General features: G+C 44.0%; 1 protein-coding gene across 1 annotated transcript in view; it reads right to left on the reverse strand.

Annotated features, from left to right (window-relative positions):
- The window catches only part of LOC113829002 (platelet glycoprotein V), a 110,749-nt gene that overhangs the window by 26,355 nt on the left and 69,394 nt on the right, over nucleotides 1-15,000 (reverse strand). The window lies entirely within an intron of this gene.

The following is a 15,000-nucleotide window of genomic DNA, read 5'->3' on the forward strand; positions in this document are numbered from 1 at the left end:
TGAAGGGGAGGAGGTGGGGGTAAGGGGGGTGTTGGAGGAAGAGAGGGGGGATCTGTGGGAGTAGTGGATTGGGGAGGAGAAGGAGGAGGAGAAAGGTGTGTCGGATAAAGAGGGAAGAGTGAAAAAGGGACGAGAGGGAGAGAATTGGAGGTAAGGAGGAATATGGGAGAGGAATAGAGGGAGGACGAGAAAGGTGAAAGATGGAGAAGTATATTAAGAGAAAATAGGAGAGGAAAGGAGGGCGAAGAGGAGAATGAGAGGAAAAGTGGAGGAGAGGAAGAAGAGAAAGACAAGAAGGAGAAGAGAGAGGGAGAAGACAAAGGAAGTAGAACAGGAGGATAAGAAAAAGAAAGAAAGGAAGAGAGAAGGGGAGGAGGAGAAAAGGAGGAGAAGTGTCTGTTGAGAGACTGGGGGAGGGGAGGAGGTGAAGAGAGAGGGAGAAGACGAAGGAAGTAGAACAGGAGAGCAAGAAAAAGAAAGAGAAAGAAAGGAAGAGAAAAGGAGAGAAGGAGAGGAGGAGATGGAAGGAGGAGAAGAGGGCAGAAGGGGAGGAAAAGTGTCTGTTGAGAGACTGGGGGGGAAGGGGAGGAGGTGAAGAGAGAGGGAGAAGACGAAGGAAGTAAGAAAAAGAAAGGAGGGCAAGAAAAAGAAAGAAGGGAAGGAGAGGAAATAGAGGAGGAGAAATGGAGGAGAAGAGGGCAGAAGGGGAGGAGTTGAGAGACTGGGGGAAGGGGAGGAGGTGAAGAGAGAGGGAGAAGACGAAGGAAGTAGAACAGGAGGGTAAAAAAAGAAAGAGAAAGAAAGGAGAGAGAGAAGAGAGAGAAAAGGAGGAGAAGGATGGAGGAGAAGAGGGCAAAAGGGGAGGAGAAGTGTCTGTTGAGAGACTAAGGGGGTGGTGGGTGGAGAGGGGGGGTGGAGGAAACCCCATAACACACGATTCGTTATGGCTTTTCGCGGTCTCGCGTCTGGAACCGACTTGTGCGAGCAATTGTTAATGCAGGGGGGAAGGGGAGAAAGAGAGGAGGAGGAGGAGGGGAAGGAGGAAGGGAGGAGGAGAAAGAAAAAAGGAAGAGGAGGAGGAGGAGGAGGGGGAATTAGGAGGAAGGGAGGAGGAGAAAGAAAAAAGGAAGAGGAGGAGGAGGAGAAAGAAAAAAGGAATAGGAGGAGGAGGAGGGGGAAGGAGGAGGAGGAGGAAAAGGAGAAAGAAAAAATAATAGGAGGAGGAGGAGGAGGAAGGGAGGAGGAGGGGGAAGGGAAGAAAAGAGGATGAGGAGGAAGAGAAAAAGAAGAGGAGGAGAAGGAGGAGGAAGGACGAGGACGAGGAAGGACGAGGAAAAACGAAGAGGCGGAGGAGGAGGAGGAGGGGGAAAGGAAGGAGGAGGAGTACGAGGAGTAGGAAAAAGAGGAAGAGGGGAGGAGGAAAAAAGAGGGGGAGGAGGAGGAAGAGGAGGAAGGGCGGAGCAGCAGGAAAAGGAGGATGAAGACGAGGATGGGGATGAAGAATAGGAAAAGGAAAAAGAAGAAGACGGGGAGAAAGAGAAAGGGAAATAGAAAGAGGAGGAGAAAGAGAAAGAGAGAGAAAGAGAAAGAGGAAGAGGAGGAGGAAGATAAAAGAGGCAGAAGAGGAGAGGAAAGAGAAGGAGAAAATCGCTAAAATGAAGAGAACAAAAAGGAAAAAGAAAAAAGAAAGACAAAAATACAGGAAGAGGAGGAAAAAGAAATTGGGTCAGTCATTTTTTGAGAAATGATATCGCCGCTATTTTTCCTCGAATCACATCGAATCATTTTTTTTGTGAATGTATCAGTCTGTCAGTTTATCCCTGTGTGTGTGTGTGTGTGTGTGTGTGTGTGTGTGTGTGTGTGTGTGTGTGTGTGTGTGTGTGTGTGTGTGTGTGTGTGTGTGTGTGTGTGTGTGTGTGTGTGTGTGTGGATATGTATGTATGTGTGTGTGTGGGTGTGGTGGTGTGTTTGTGTGTGTGTGGGGGGGGAGGGTTTGTGTGTGTGTGTGTGTGTGTGTTTGTGTTTGTGTGTTTGTTTGTGTGTGTGGGGGGGGGTTGTGTGTGTGTGTGTGTGTGTGTGTGTGTGTGTGTGTGTGTGTGTGTGTGTGTGTGTGTGTGTGTGTGTGTGTGTGTGTGTGTGTGTGTGTGTGTGTGTGTGTGTGTGTGTGTGTGTGTGTGTGTGTGTGTGTGTGTGTGTGTGTGTGTGTGTGTGTGTGTGTGTGTGTTCTTGTGTGTGTGTTAGTGCGTGAGTGCGTGCGTGTACATCTGTCTTTGTCTGACATGACACTGAAAACCCATTAATATTAACAAATACTTCAAATCAACAACGAAAATAAACGTAAAGGCACCACACCCATCGATAGCCAACGAATACACGTGATATCCTATGCAAAATACATTAGCAGTTGCAATAATACGATTGCTCGTGTGTTTTCTCTGGATCAAGCTGTTTATTCTCCATTCGCTTCTCTTCGTATCTCTTCATTCTCCTCTTTGTATCCGTGTCCCCTTCCTCTTTGTCTCTCCCTTTTCCTCGCTTTGCCCTGTGGATATTTTTGTCTCTCTCTCTCTCTCTTAGTCTCTTATTTATTCATATTTTTCTTTCTCTTCCCCTTTCCTTTGTCTGGTTGTTTGTTTGTTAGTCAGTCTGTCTGTCTGTCTTTTTGTTTGTCCACCTGATTGTCTATCTGTCGACCTGTCTATCAATCTATCTATCTGTCTGTCTGCTTGTTCATCTGTTTGTCTGTCTGCTTATCTGCCTGTCCTGTTTTTTTCTGTCTTGTTTAATTCTCTGTCGGTTTACCTGCCTGAATCTCTCTCCCTCTTCCTGTCTGTTTCATTGACTCTCTGTCTCTTTGTCTCTCCCTTTTCCTCACTCTCACTCTCCCTCCCCCCCTCTTCTCTCTCTTTCCTCCCTCTCCCTTCCCGTCTCCCTCACCCTCACCCTCTCCCTCTCCCTCTCCCTCTCCCTCTCCCTCTCCTTCTCCCTCTCCCTCTCCCTCTCCCTCTCCCTCTCCCTCTCCCTCTCCCTCTCCCTCTCCCTCTCCCTCTCCCTCTCCCTCTCCCTCCCTCTCCCTCTCCCTCCCTCTCCCTCTCCCTCTCCCTCTCCCTCTCCCTCTCCCTCTCCCTCTCCCTCTCCCTCTCCCTCTCTCCCTCTCCTCCCTCACCCATCCAGCGTCGCGTACCGTAAGCTTCAGAACATATATGTTGGTCGACTGAGCACACCAGCGGACGTTGGAGGCGGTTCAGAATGACTCATTTCCTGGTTTTTGTCATCTCTGTGTTCCATGCACCATTCATTCGCATGACAGCAGAGGGCGGATCACCTCAGGCCTAGCTAGGACACCCCCCACCTCACCCCCCCTGAAAGCTCTATTCCCTCCCATTTCTCTTTCTGCGTCCTCTGTGCATGACGTACGGTTTGCTGTTCTACTCATTCCTCATCTGTATTCATGTCTGCTCTCTCCTTTTATTGACTTTCTTTCTCCTTGTTTTCTTCTTCTCTTTCTATGTTCTTTGTTTGTGTTATTTCTCCTCCTTTCTCTCTCCCTTACACCTTATCTCCTTTCTTTATTCACCTTCCCTCGTCGCTCCTTCCACTTTCTCCTCCCTCCCTCTCTCCTCCTTTCTTCCTCTCTCCCTCCTTCCTTCTTCATCCCTCCATCCCTCTTTCATCCTACCTTCCTCTTTCCTTCCTCTTTCCTCCCTCTCTTCCTCCTTCCCTCCTCCACCATCGTCATTCCCTCAACTTTCTCCCTCTCTCCCACCTCCTTCCTCCTCCTCCTCCTTCCCTCCCTCCTCCTCCCTCCTCCTCCCTCCTCCCATGCGCATTCTCGATGTTAGTGGAGAGGAAAAAGAGGCTCTAAAATCACTTCCTAGAACGGGAAAAGGCAAAGCGGTCCTGAAAGCGTCGTTAAATTCGTGAGGAAAAAAAAAGGTAAAAAAAAAAAAGAAAAAAAAAAAATTCGTGTCGTCTCTTCAAAAAAAAAAAAAAAAAAAAAAAAAAAAAGTCTCGGATTGATCCCCAGACCCCGCGATGTCGGCGTGTCTCTTCCCTTCCTTCGTCCCGAGCTCCGAGTCCGCCGGTGAAACGTGTTCCCGACATGTTCCTTTCGAGGTCCTGGTGATCTTGAGGGAATTCTGAAGGAGGTCAGTGACTGAATCAGTGTTAGGGACGTTATTTCGAGAGAAGGACATTACGGATTCACCTTTAACGGCCCGATGGATGTCTTGGCAAAAGGGTGGAGATGGTAGCAGGACGGGGAGAGGGGCGAGGTGGGGGGGGAGGGGGGAGGTACACACGCATGGACGAGACTGGAATGCACACGTGCGCTTACGGATGTATTTAATACTCTCTCTCTCTCTCTCTGTATATATGTATGTATATGAATATATATGTATATGTATGTATGGATACAAATATATATATATATATATATATATATATATATATATATATATATATATATATATATATATATATATATATATATATATATATATATATATATATATATATATATATATATATATATATATATATACATATATATATATATATATATATATATATATATATATATATATATATATATATATATATATATATATATATATACACATTCATATGCATGTCTGCGTGTAATGCAGTTGGTATAAAGCCTCGCAGCTGCCTTTGCGACCCGAAAGCGCCCGCCCGACCTCGCCTATCGCAAGCACCAGGGCAGCGAGGAGATGAGAGGCTCCTCCCGTGGCTGAGAAAGAGAGAGTGAGAGAGAGAGAGAGAGAGAGAGAGAGAGAGAGAGAGAGAGAGAGAGAGAGAGAGAGAGAGAGAGAGAGAGAGAGAGAGAGGGAGAGAGAGAGAGACCGACAGACAGAGAGAGAGAGAGAGAGAGAGAGAGAGTGAGAGAGAGAGAGAGAGAGTGAGAGTGAGAGAGAGAGAGAGAGAGAAAGAGAAAGAGAAAGAGAGAGAGAGAGAGAGAGAGAGAGAGTCTTTGGGTCAGCCGGGACGCGACGCAAGCACGCTGTCCGGGTCGCGCGAACACATCTGTGCAAGCAAAGACGTGGGTCTGCTTCTTTGACTCTGTCTGGCTTTCTGTTTCTATTTTTGTCTGTTTGTCTGTCTCTCTGTCTGGTTCTGGTTCTGGGTCTATGTCTATCTATCGATCTATCTATTTATCTATTTATCTATTTATCTCTCTCTCTCTCTCTCCTTCTCTCTCTCTCTCTCTCTCTCTCTCTCTCTCTCTCTCTCTCTCTCTCTCTCTCTCTCTCTCTCTCTCTCTCTCTCTTCCACACACACACACAGACACGACCTAACACACACACGTTAATTACGAGACTTTGATCATTAGCCCAGCTTCTGACCTGAGATGCAGCGAGGGGAGAGGAAGGTCAAAGGGTGAAAAGGGGGGGGAGGGGGAGGGGTCACATCAAGGAGGGGAAAAAGACAGAGGGTCTTGGTTTCCTTTCTCTCCCCCTTATTTCTTTTTCTCCTTTTCCTTTCCTCCCACCCCCCCTTCCGCCATTTTTCTTTTTCCTTTCCTTTAATGCCCCTTTCTTCTCCTTTCCCCTTTGTGAATATTTCGTTTCCTTACTTCTCCCTCCCTTTTCTTTCTCTGTCATCCTTACCCGCTCCTTCCTCCCTCTCTTTTCCCCACTTTTCTTCACCTTCCCTCCTCTCTATTTTCTCTCCCTTACTTTCCCTCTCCTCCTGCACTCTCTTCCCTCTTTACCACACATTTCCCCGTCTCCCCTCCCTCTTTAACTCTCTTCTCTACCCCTTTAACTCTCTTCTCAATTTTCTATCCCTTCTCTCTTCCTCCCTCATACTTTCTTCTCCCCCTCCCCCCTCTTTCCTTTCTCCTCCTCCCACTTCTTTCCCCTCTCCCCTCTCTCCCCTTCCCCTCATTTCCCTCCCCTCTCCCGTCTCCCCTCACTTCACCTACATAACAGGGTAGGTCCTAACTATCACTTCCACAGGCACACATGTCCCGACAGATGTTAGTGTTGACATAAACCTTAATGGCGTTGTTTGTTTGTTCTTGCTGAGCGCGACGGAGCAACGAGGGCAGGATGTGAGTTTGTGAATGAATCGTGTTTTGAGTATTAGCAATATTCTTGTGAATGGATTTACGCTCGTGTGAAAAGCATGCGTTTGATGTCCTCTCGCACTCATAAATGTGATTTTTGTGTTTTCTATTTTCTATTTTCTTTATTTTCTTTATTATTACTTTTTTGAGAGAGAGAGAGAGATAGAGAAAGAGAGAGAGAGAGAGAGAGAGAGAGAGAGAGAGAGAGAGAGAGAGAGAGAGAGAGAGAGAGAGAGAGAGAGAGAGAGAGAGAAAGAGAGAGAGAGAGAGAGAGAGAGAGAGAGAGAGAGAGAGAGAGAGAGAGAGAGAGAGAGAGAGAGAGAGAGAGAGAGAGAGAAAGAGAGAGAGAGAGAGAGAGAGAGAAAGAGAAGAGAGAGAGAGAGAGAGAGAGAGAGAGAGAGAGAGAGAGAGAGAGAGAGGTAGAGAGAGAGAGAGAGAGAGAGAGAGAGAGAGAGAGAGACAGACAGACAGACAGACAGAGACAGAGACAGACAGACAGACAGACAGACAGAGAGGGAGGGAGTGAGAGAGAGAGAGAGAAAGGGAGAGAGACAGAAAGAGAGATAAAGAGAATGTAAGATATTAGCCTGAGATACATAACACTGCAAGGAGCCATATTTAGTCCGAAAAATTATTTCTAAAGCTTGCGAAAAGGACAGCTTACTCTGCTATTCTCTCTTTCTTTCTCTCTCTTTCTCACGGACTGCATCGTTTATTCCTCCTCTTCTGAAACTTAAACAAGTGGTCTTTTTCCTTTTTTCTTCTTTTGAGATTTATTTTTTATTTATTATTATTGTTATTTATTTATTTTATTTTTTTATTTTTTTATTTATTATTATTGTTATTTATTTATTTTATTTTTTTATTTTTTTATTTATTATTATTTTTTTTTTTGCTTTCTTCTCTTTCTCTTTTTTTCGGCGGTGGGGGTGGGGTGGGGGGTGGGTGGGGGGATTAAGGCATAGATGACGATAAACAATTTTCGTTCCTGAACTTATGGTGTATTTTCTACCCTATCCCTTACCCCCCTCCCTTTCTTTTCATTGTAGGAAGACGATCCCTCCCCTCCCCTCCCCCTTTCCAAAATTTCCCTCCTTTTACTTCTTAAAATGATCCGCAATCCCCCACTCTCTCCCCCTCCTCCCTCCTCCCAATTCCCCTCTCCCCCTTCCACTCTCTACCAACCTCCTCCCTCCCCCCTTTCACTCTCTACCAACCTCCCTCCTCCCTCCCTCCCTTCCTCCCTCTTCCCTCCCTCCCCACCCCCTTGCTCCCTCCCTTCCTCCCTCTTCCCTCCCTCCCCACCCCCTTGCTCCCTCCCTTCCTCGCTCTTCCCTCCCTTCCCACCCCCTTCCCCCTCACTTCCTCCCTTCCCCCCTCTCTTCCCTCCCTCCCCACCCTTCCCCCTCCCTCTTCCCTCCCTTCCCAACCCCCTCTTCCCCCTCCCTCTCCCCTCCCCTCCCCCACCCCACCCCGAATCCATCCCAATCCGCTCCATTTCCTTGATTTAATCCGTCACCGTAACCTCGCTACAACGGCCATTATGCCTCGTGGAAGAGACACCCCCGTTTTATCGCCCACCTTGATAATCCGGGACGGTTTTATTCCGCGGTAAACAAACACACTGTCGCCGGATTAGTGTGTTTACGTGTTTGTTTATTTCAAAGGCAAGCATGTACGGAAGCAGAAGCGCACGGGAGATACGCACACGCTGCCGTGATCGTCGCCGAAATCCTTACACACGCTTGGAGATACGCATATAGATGGACAGGGAGTTGTGTACCATGACTGCTTGAAATGCGCAATGACATACGTACACGAATAAACACGCACATGTGTACCATGACTGCTTGAAATACTTGCGCAATGACATACGTACACGAATAAACGCGCACATGTGTACTGAAATACTAACAGATTTACATACGCACACGGATAAACACACACATGTGTACTATGACTGCTGAAATACCTACACACTTACATACGTACACGAATAAACACGCACATGTGTACTATGACTGCTGAAATACTTACACATTTACATACGTACACGAATAAACACGCACATGTGTACTGAAATACTAACAGAATTACACACTTACATACGCACACGGATAAACACGCACATGTGTACTATGACTGCTGAGATACTTACACATTTACATACGTACACGAATAAACACGCACATGTGTAGTGAAATACTAACAAATTTACATACGCACACGGATAAAAACGCACATGTGTACTATGACTGCTGAAATACTTACACATTTACATACGTACACGAATAAACACGCACATGTGTACTGAAATACTAACAGATTTACATACGCAAACAGATAAACACGCACATGTGTACTATGACTGCTGAAATACTTACACACTTACATACGTACAAGAATAAAGAAGCACATGTGTACTGAAATACTAACAGATTTACATACGCAAACAGATAAACACGCACATGTGTACTATGACTGCTGAAATACTTACACACTTACATACGTACAAGAATAAAGAAGCACATGTGTACTGAAATACTAACAGATTTACATACGCACACGGATAAACACACACATGTGTACTATGACTGCTGAAATACCTACACACTTACATACGAATAAACACACTCATGTGTATCGCGATTCCTGGAATACCTACACGCTAATCCAAGACCGATTTGAATGCTAACAAACACACACCTACACATACGCACACGGATGAGCACGCACATGTGTACACGTCCTGTTGACAGTCTCCGCATTATAATTAAGTGTCCATCTGGTTCTAAATCGTCATCCATTCGCACTCTGTGACGAACCAACTTAGACGTTTCTGTAATTAGTCATTCCCCCTCATTAGGTGTCTGTCTGTCTGTTTGTCTGTTTGTCTGTCTGTCTGCTCTGTTCTGCCTGTCTGTTTGTCTGTTTGTCTGTTTGTCTGTCTGTCTGTTTGTCTGTTTGTCTGTTTGTCTGTTTGTCTCTTTGTCTGTTTGTCTGTTTGTTTGTCTGTTTGTCTGTTTGTCTGTTTGTCTGTTTGTCTGTCTGTCTGTTTGTCTGTTTGTCTGTCTGTCTGTCTGTCTGTTTGTCTGTTTGTCTGTTTGTCTGTCTGTCTGTCTGTCTGTTTGTCTGTTTGTCTGTCTGTCTGTCTGTCAGACAATCTGTCTGTTTGTCTGTCTGTCTGTCTGTCTGTCTGTCTGTCTGTCTGTTTGTCTGTGTCTGTCTTGTCTGTCTGTCTGTTTGTCTGTTTTGTCTGTCTGTCTGTCTGTTTGTCTGTTTGTCTGTTTGTCTGTTTGTCTGTTTGTCTGTTTGTCTGTTTGTCTCTTTGTCTGTCTGTCTGTCTGTCTGTCTGTCTGTCTGTCTGTCTGTCTGTTTGTCTGTTCGTCTGTTTGTCTGTTTGTCTCTTTGTCTGTCTGTCTGTTTGTCTGTTCGTCTGTTTGTCTGTTTGTCTGTTTGTCTGTTTGTCTGTTTGTCTGTTTGTTTGTCTGTTTGTCTGTTTGTCTGTCTGTTTCTTTGTCTGTTTTTCTGTTTGTCTGACTGTCTGTCTGTCTGTTTGTCTGTTTGTCTGTTTGTATGTTTGTCTGTCTGTCTGTTTGTCTGTCTGTCTGTTTGTCTGTCTGTTTGTTTGTTTGTCTGTTTGTCTGCTCTGTTCTGTCTGTCTGCTTGTCTCTTTGTCTGTCTGTCTGTCTGTCTGTTTGTCTGTTTGTCTGCTCTGTTCTGTCTGTCTGTTTGTCTCTTTGTCTGTCTGTCTGTTTGTCTGTTTGTGTGTTTGTATGTTTGTCTGCTCTGTTCTGCCTGTCTCTTTGTCTGTTTGTATGTTTGTCTGTTTGTCTGCTCTGTTCTGTCTGTCTCTTTGTCTGTTAGTCTGTTTGTCTGTTTGTCTGCTTGTCTGCTCTGTTCTGCCTGTCTCTTTGTTTGTTTTTGTTTTTGTTTGTGTTTGTTTTTGTCGCTGTATCGGTTTTTGAATGTCTGCCTGTCGCTGTTTCTCTGTCTCTATCTCTTCCCCTTTCTCTCTTTCTCTCTCTCTCTTTCTCTCTCTCTCTCTCTCTCTCTCTCTCTCTCTCTCTCTCTCTCTCTCTCTCTCTCTCTCTCTCTCTCCCTCTTTCTCTCTCTCTCTCTCTTCCCTCTTTCTCTCTCTCTATCTATCTATCTCTATCTCTGTCTCTTTCCCTTTCTCTCTCTTCTCTCCACCCATCCATCCATCTAACTATCTGTACACACACATACTTACACACATACTTATACTTGGTGTACATACATACACACCAAGCCACATCAAGTACCGCAAGAAGCCTATAGAAAATACTTTAGGCTTTTATATATTAATTATATATAATAAAATATTCTTTATAAATCGTGAACGTTTTAAAATCTCTCGAGTTTCTACAGACAGTGACACCTTAATTGTAGCTACTTTTGCTCTCGAGACGTCTCTTCCCTTCGAGAAATTCCTCTTCATTCTTCTAGTCTGCCAATCAATTTGTCTTTTTTCTCTGTTTATTCTTTTTCTTTCTTGTTTTTACTTGTATTTTTTTTGTTCTTGTTTTCGTTGTTTTTCTTGGTGTTTTCGTTTTTCTTGTTATTTCTTCTTTCTTTTTCTTCGTCTCCTTCTTCTATAACTACTGCTATTTCTTCTTTTTTCTTCTTTTTTTCCTTTTTCTTTTCATCCTCTTCCCCTCTCTTCTAAATATTATTCTTTCCTTTCTTCTTTTGCTCTGTCTTCCTTCATATCAATTTACTTATATTTCGCCTATGCCTTATTCGTTCTCCTTCCCTCACCCTAAATTCGGATTCTCCCTCCCTTCCCTATTCCTCCTCCCTCCCTTCCACCCTCTTCCCTCCGCCATCCTCCCTTCTCCTTCCCTATCCCTACTTCCCTCCCTCTCCCTTCGGACTTCCGTCCCTCACTTCCTCCTCCCCATTCCCTCTCCCTCCTCCCATTCCACCCTCCTCCACATTCCCTCTCCCCCTCCCTCAATCCCTCCTCCACATTCCCTCTTCCCCTCCCTCCCTTAACCCCCTCCCTCCTCCCTCCCTCCCCCTTACCCTCCACCTGCCCAGACTTCAGCAATCAGGGGATTCAGAACACCCCGAGGCCACCTAATCCTTAAATAACAAAGGAGAAACCGGGACACATAAACTTCCTTGGGATATTATGGCACAATGACAGCGTTGGATGCGGCTCTGTCGAATGCAGGGTCAGGCAGGGGGGGGGTAGTGGGGTTTGGGGGAGGAGAGAGGGAGGGAGGAAGGGGAGGGATGGGGTGGATAGTGGGGTTTTGGAGGAGGGAGAGAGGGAAGGAGAAGGGAGGGGAGGGATGGGGGGGGATAGTGGGTTTTGGGGGAGGGAGAGAGGAGGGAGGAGGGAGGGGAAGGGTGGGGTGGATAGTGGGGTTTTGGAGGAGGGAGAGAGGGAGGAGGATGGTGGAGGTTTTGGAGAAGGGAGGGAGGGAAGTAGGGGGGGAGGGAGAGAGAGAAGAGGGGTGGATGGTAGAGATAGAGGGAGGCGGGAGGGATGATGAGGATGTAGATGGGAGGGGGTGGAGGAAATGAGGACGTGGGGAAGGAGTGAGAGGCTGAGGATGGTATGAGGGAGGGTATGAGGGGAGAGGAGAGAAATGGGGGAAAAATAGACAGGGAGAGAGGGAGAGAGGGTGAAAGTTGAGGATTGTATAAAGAATAGGAAGGGGGCGAGTAGGGAGAGGGAGGGGAGAGAAGAAAGGGGGAGGGAGAGCTAAGCTAAGGGAATAACCTGTCATTGGATGGTACAGCTTGGGGGAGGAGGGGAAGGGGGAAGGGGGAAGTAATTGGTGAATAGGAAGAGTAAAAGACTGGGAAAGATGGGAATGAGGAAGATGGAAAGAGAGAGAGAGAGAGAGAAAGAGAGAGAGAGAGAGAGAGAGAGAGAGAGAGAGAGAGAGAGAGAGAGAGAGAGAGAGAGAGAGAGAGAGAGAGAGAGCGAGAGAGAGAGAGAGAGAAAGAGAGAGAGAGAGACAAAAAGAAAGAAAACAGAAAAAAAGGAAGGAGACAGACACACACACACACAAAACGAAAGAGATAAATAGCAAGGAAGAGAGAAAAATGCATTTCAAAAGAATAAGAGAAGAGCGCTTGTTTAAAATTCAGAAGAGGAGGAATAAACCATGAAGTCGCAGAGAAAGAGAGAGAAAGGAAGGGAGAATAACATATTAAGCTGTCTTCTTTTTTTTTCTATTCTTTTCTTTTTTTTTTTGACTAAATATGGCGTCTCGCAGCGTCATGAATCTCAAGATAATATTTTACATTCTCTTTTCTTAAATGAAATAAATAGATAAAATGAAATAAGACGAAAAAATATATATATATCCATGTTTATTTAGAGGACATTTTATTAACTAATTACTGCCTCTTGCTGTACCAAGCATATCAATGTTTTATTTTTTCCTATTTTGCTTTTTTATGATTATTAAATTCTCGACATCATATTTTCTATTTTTCTCCATTAATTCACTGAAGAAATTATAGATTACTTTTATAGTGGTTAAGATTTGGTCTTACCTGTATAAAATCTGCTTTCAGTCTAAAATCTGCTCTCAGTCTAAAATTGTTAATACGGGTTGAACATTCTGAACTTAGTCCTAATTTTTATTTTGATATATTTTTATTTTTCAAATTTATATCTCACGTTTTTATTAATTCTTAGCCGATTTTTATGGTTTCAGGCACATCTTTTTACCCAAAATTGACAATTAAACAAGTCTTAAATAGGTTTAATACATCCATAACCTAGTATTAACATTCTTGTTTCATTCTAAAGCCAGTTTTAACATTCTTGGATAATTGTGAAGATCTATAAGTTAGTATTAATATTTTCAAACTAAATTCTAAACCTTGTTTTAATATTTCAGACACAGTTCTAACCCTAAAATTAACATTTTTAACACATTCTTTGCCCCAAATAATCTTTTGAACTTATTTTTATCCCAATATTATTTTTTTCTAGCTAACTTATCCCAAAATTGTATATATTTTTATCTCTCTTATCCCAAAATCCTTTTATAAACACATTTTTATCCCAAAAGTTCTCTTTTTAACACCAAATTTTCCCAGACTTAACTTTTTTTTTTCAGCGAATTTCAACGTGATTAACACATAATTAACCGGCTCTCTCCCCTTGCCTAGTTTTTCGCTGAGTCATCCTTCTCTTTAGCCCATCCCTCTCTACCATTCCAGCAAAATTTTCAGAACCCGCGACCTCTTCCTTGAAAACCTCGACCTCCTCCTCCTCTTCCTCCTTCTCGTGTTTCCTTTTCCCACTAATCCATTTATCCACTTTTCCCCAGTTCCCTTATCCGACCCGTTTTGTAAATCTTTTTTTTCGGTTTCCATATCCAACCCGTCATTTTTTTTTTTTTTTTTTTTTTAGTATCTTTTCTTCTCTTTTTCTTTTTTTTAGTATCTTTTCTTTTCTTTTTCTTTTTTTTTTAGTATCTTTTCCCTTTTCCGTTCGATGTCCACGACTTCCATATCCGACCCGCCATTTTTTTTTTAATCATTATTATTATCATTTCTTATCTATTATTTTTATTTTTTTTTTTTACTATGAGGGCCTCTGACTTCACTGCAGACTCATGCAACCTTTGCAATGCATTCGACGTGTCCCAATGCCCGTAGCGCGTATTGCAAGGGAGCGAGGGCGTTCACTCTCGGCTGCACAGAGGGCTTGCAACATCAATTATTTAGGATTGTTCTTCGTGTTCAATTGAGGGAAATGGCATTGCAGACATGAAGGTTCAGGGAAGTTTTGAAGGGCATTCGATTCTCTCTTTTTTGGGTTATTGTGTATGCTTATTTATTCCTTTTTTTTAATTCTTTTCTTGTCTGTGGTTGAAGAGATTGATAAATGATGTTCGTTGTTGATTAAAGGAATGGCTATGCTTGAGGGATTATGTAATTAACACGGATTGTGGATACGCAAATGTTTTCAAGAATTCGCACTGTTTATATATTTACAATGAAACTGAATAAAATAAATTCGAAATTGGGTATTGCAGACACACACATACAGATACATGCTCAAATAAACAGACACACAAAAAAAAACACAAAAACATACACAAACATACACACAAAGAAATAAAAAAAACAAAGACAAAAAAAAATACACACAAACAAACAAACACACACACACACACAGAACCGCCCCCTCCTCCTCCTCCCTCCCTACCCAACCCTCCCCCCCCCCAACCTCTATCCCTAACCACAACTCGTTTCCAAAAAAAAAAAAAAAAAAAAAAAAAAAAAAAAAACACGCGTATATAAGCCTTGGTCCAGCGGTTCCCACACGCAACTCCATTTGCAAATTAATGCAACTTTGTTTAATAAACGACCGCGAGCTTGACTTTCACTTTACCCTAGAAGATAGAGATCGCCGGGTAACGAAGGGAGAGGAAGGGAGGAGGGTAAGGAAGAAGGGAGGAAGTTGGGGAAGGAATAAGCAAGATGATAAAGAGGAATATGGTAAGAATGGAGAGAGAGAGGGGGAGGGGGTGAGGGAGGGAGGGAGGGAGAGAGAGAGAGAGAGGAGAGAGGGAGAGGGAGGGAGAGAGAGAGAGAGAGGGAGAGAGAGAGAGAGAGAGAGAGAGAGAGAGAGAGAGAGAGAGAGAGAGAGAGAGAGAGAGAGAGAGAGAGAGAGAGAGAGAGAGAGAGAGAGAGAGAGAGAGAGCACACACACACACACATGCATATATATGTGTGTGTTAATATGTGTGTGTGTGTGTGTTTATATCTCCGTGTATACCTGGTATACAGACATCAAAGCATTAAAAGGACCCCATGTCCTGCAAATAAGATATGCCTATAAAGAAGAAGAAGAAGAAGAAGAAGAAGAAGACGAAGAAGAACAAGAACAAGAACAAGAACAAGAA

This window comes from Penaeus vannamei, chromosome 13 (assembly GCF_042767895.1).
Source record: "Penaeus vannamei isolate JL-2024 chromosome 13, ASM4276789v1, whole genome shotgun sequence".
Lineage (NCBI taxonomy): Eukaryota > Metazoa > Arthropoda > Malacostraca > Decapoda > Penaeidae > Penaeus > Penaeus vannamei.